This window comes from Xiphophorus couchianus, chromosome 12, assembly GCF_001444195.1.
Source record: "Xiphophorus couchianus chromosome 12, X_couchianus-1.0, whole genome shotgun sequence".
Lineage (NCBI taxonomy): Eukaryota > Metazoa > Chordata > Actinopteri > Cyprinodontiformes > Poeciliidae > Xiphophorus > Xiphophorus couchianus.
The window spans coordinates 30645736-30650226 of record NC_040239.1 but is presented as its reverse complement, the minus strand read 5'-3'; positions in this window follow the sequence as shown (position 1 = coordinate 30650226).

Below are 4491 nucleotides of genomic sequence, written 5' to 3'. Positions count from 1 at the left end.
GCATAGCTTAGCTACTGCTTATGGGGAGACCTTTGCTGAACCTGTCTCTGATGCTCCTATATGTTCTAATGTTCAGATAATTTAACATGCATCGGTGTTGCATGGATTTGAGGGGGGAGGGTGTAACCCAAGTGAAATGTTGAGTTCCATTTTTTGGTTCGCTACTATTGCCCTCCAAAATCTCGCGGTAGTTGCAATTCTCGCGAGATGGGCAATGGGCTTCTGAGAACTAGCCCATTGACTTTGTTGGTCATGATGTATTTTTAATTATTTAGAAATATACTATGGGTTACTATTGCACTTGGGTTAGATTAATGTAGCATATCTGTGTAACTAGTATACTATATTTCTAGATATGCTACATTAATCTAACCCAAGTGCAATAGTAACCCATAGTATATTTCTAGATAATTAAAAATAGATCATGACCAACAAAGTCAATGGGCTAGTTCTCAGAAGTCTAGATACGGCTCAGGAAAGAGTAGACAGACTAGAAGTTGCAGATATGAGTGCCTTGTATTCACAGTGATTAATTATTTACATTACAATAAGAAAGGAAAAAAAAACATTTAAATGGCCATATTGAAATAAAAGAAAATACACAAGAAAACAAATTAAATTAACAAAAAAAAACAAATCAGTTCCACAGTTCCAGTAACAAGCCACACCATTCAGTTCATAAAACTCCTGAAAACTGAGGCGGTTCAACAGGGTCAGGTGAGTTTAAAGCGCCTGTTACAGTTCATATGCTGACAAAAGTCAGATCAAAGTGGAAACAATTTTGTTCATGGGCTGCAGGAAGCCTCCCACCAGCCTGGTGGGAAACCAAATCTTAACACCACAGGTGAAATCCTTTAGGCTCTTGGACCTGATTCTTCAGCTCGCCATCGAACCTGGCCTGTACAATAAAGCAGGACCAGTCTCAAATATATATATATATATAATAAACATTCCAGTGTGCACACAAAAAATATAATCGGCACTCATTGCACTATGAATAATCCTAATCAATGCATTTCCAAGTACAAATTTTCTAGATAAATCTTATTCATAAAAAGTCAATAAATATGCTCCATACAAACAACAAACAATGCAAAAATCATCTAGATAAGCAAATACTTTTAATATTTAAGGCATCTCATTGTTCTTCAATTTGTTTGTTCAGAGTCGCAATAGAGCATCCGAATTGATATCAATTAACGCCAAGTCTTCATAAAATGACTCACCAATTCCGCAGTTCATAAGGCATACAAGCGGTTTTGTGTTTCCCTTATCCCTCAGCTTACGACCGGAGACTCCTAAAGTTAGTACAATTTTATCAGCATCATACAAGATTAAAGAAAAACAGAATGTTGTGCTTAACCGACCTGCAGCTCTGCTCTCCCAAACTTGTTCTAATCCTCCATGCTTTTTTGCTCCAGCTAATATACCCAACAAATGAGCTGACGGTGGTACATGTGACTCAGACGCACAACAATGATTGGCTGTTTAGTAAATCTCGCGAGAATTGCAACTACCGCGAGATTTTGGAGGGCAATAGTAGCGAACCAAAAAATGGAACTCAACATTTCACTTGGGTTACACCAGCCTTGTCAGCCCCTCTGTGTATTTATAGCTCCTGTCTTTCTGTCTCCATTTGTTAGTCCAGTTTACCAACCCTGGTCCGTCTGTCAGTCACACTCCTCACGTCCTGCTGCCGTGTTAGTTGCCGTGTTTTATATTTTCTTGTACCATCGAGTAGAAACATTAAAACAGGAAGTCAGCTTGCAATTGCTTAACTTTATCTAAAAGGATGAACCAAGTTTATTTACACGACAACTTTCTTTACCTTTGTTTCCTGTGATCACAAAAACAAGCGACTGACAGAAACTGTGGCTGATTTCTGTCAGTGAATAAGAAGGCAGAACATGACAACTGACCAAACTCCAGCCACGGGTGACAGTCACCTTGCATGTGACATTGTAGTAAATGTATCCTGATGTCACCACTATGACAGCATATTCAAAATTTTGAGGCTCATGTGTCAAAACTATCAGACTTATAATGCCGAGTTCCTCTAAAGCTACAGCTAAGTTCAGTGACATGCTGTGGGAAGAAATGCTAAACATAATAACAGTCAGCTCTGTAGCAGTTCTGGTGATTTATCACACGGTAACACCTTACAGGTAAAAACTATGACCAACTCAGTTTCATTAAAATATTCTTGATAAAAGTATTCAACTTTTGTAAAGAATATGATTTTTGCATATTTGTCAAAACTGTCACCATGTCATGATGTTGTAATATGAGATGGATAATCTGTGAAAAGATCAACCTTCTTCCTGAAGGAAGACACCGCTCCCGACCAAAAACAACCAATCAGAGCCAGGAGGCGGGACTTAGCGCTGTCAATCAAACTTATGTACTTAATGTGCTAATGCTGGAGAAACAACGTACTGTTACAGGAAAACCGTTTATCTGACATCGTCAGTGGTTATGCTAACTAGCTTTAGCATTCACAATAGGATCTTCTGATGGGAAAAAGATTTAGCAGTAGCAGAGAGCTGGGAGGTGGATGGGCAACACCACACGAGATTATGACTGACAGCACAAAGACCCGCCTCCTTGCTGTGATTGGTTGTTTCTAGTTAGTGCTGGGAGAAGGCAGAGGACCACAATTTTTATCTGTCTTCTAAATTAACTGATTTTGGTACACGGTTCAAAAAGTTTGAACATCCACTGCATTGAATCCACATTCTCATCTCTGCTGTCTTTCCCTTCCTGGCTTCCAACTTTCTGTGTGACCTCTAGCATCTTGATCCCCATGACCCCAGCTGCTGCAGTGAGACCTCAACCTGCAGGCTTACAGCCGACCGATGCAGCACTCCAGGCATTTACTGTTTTATTATATATTATAATTGTGATGAAGAGACACTGGAAAAACACAATTCGTTTTTTTTTTTTTTTACCACTTATTTCTGGTCTAGTTTCAAGTGCAAATATCTTAGTGCATTTGAAATAAGACAAAACTTACAAGAAATCTTTTAGCCTAAAAAAATAAAAAATAAAAGCACTTTTTAAGTCAGTAATTCCTTAATTTTGCTGAAAAAGTTCCACTGCCAGGTTGTTCCCCTTGTAACAAGGAAAATCCTATTGTTATAAGTGTAATAAGACTGGGGAACAGCCAAAACATTGTCTGGGGTTTTCAACTATATTAGGGTCTTTTTGATGAGCTGAATCCAACAATCACATTGGTTTTGCTCGATCAGGTCAACTTTCTGAACTATGGAGCAACATGCGCATCAAAACTCATGACTTGTTCTCACATCTGGATCAGTTTCCTGAGAATCTGGATCAACGAGCAGGAGGAGAGACTCCATCAGGACAGAATAGAGACAGAGACATAATGTTCACTACCCTTGTCAGTGTTTATTATTCAATTGACAGAAATCCAAGTTTGTAACATTTAATTAATACACTCTGTTAGAAAACCTTTTTTTCCTCCTAAAATCTTTTTTGGATGAGAAATATTAACAGGTCTGCCGGTCAGACCTGGCAGGCCCAAACGTGTTGTGAGGGTCTGCTGGGAACGTCTGGCGGAATCCCCTGTGAGACGGAGCTTTAACTCCCATCTCCGGCAAAACTTCGAACACGTCCCGGGGGAGGTGGGGGACATGGAGTCTGAGTGGACCGTGTTCCGTGCCTCCATTGTCGAGGCGGCCGATCGGAACTGTGGCCGCAAGGTTGTCGGTGCCTGTCGCGGCGGCAACCCTCGAACCCGTTGGTGGACACCTTCGGTGAGGGATGCCGTCAGGCTGAAGAAGGAGTCCTATCGGGCCTTTTTGGCCTGTGGGACTCCGGAAGCAGCTGATGGGTGCCGGCGGGCGAAGCGGCATGCGGCTCGGGCGGTTGCTGAGGCAAAACCTCGGGCGTGGGAGGAGTTTGGAGAGGACATGGAGAAAGACTTCCGCACGGCTTCGAGGCGATTCTGGTCCACCATCCGGCGTCTCAGGGGGGGGAAGTGGTGCAGCACCAACACTGTTTGTAGTGGGGATGGTGTGCTGCTGACCTCTACTCGGGACGTTGTGGGTCGGTGGGCAGAGTACTTCGAAGACCTCCTCAATCCCACCAACATGCCTTCCACTGAGGAAGCGGAGCCTGGGGACTCTGGGTTGGGCTCTCCAATCTCTGGGGACGAGGTCGCCGAGGTGGTTAAAAAGCTCCTCGGTGGCAAGGCCCCGGGGGTGGATGAGATCCGCCCGGAGTTCCTTAAGGCTCTGGATGTTGTAGGGTTGTGTTGGTTGACGCGACTCTGCAATATCGCATGGACATCGGGGGCAGTTCCCCTGGATTGGCAGACTGGGGTGGTGGTCCCTCTGTTCAAAAAGGGGGACCGGAGGGTGTGCTCCAATTATAGAGGGGTCACACTCTTAAGCCTCCCTGGCAAGGTCTATTCAGGGGTCCTGGAGAGGAGGGTCCGTCGGATAGTCGAACCTCGGATTCAGGAAGAGC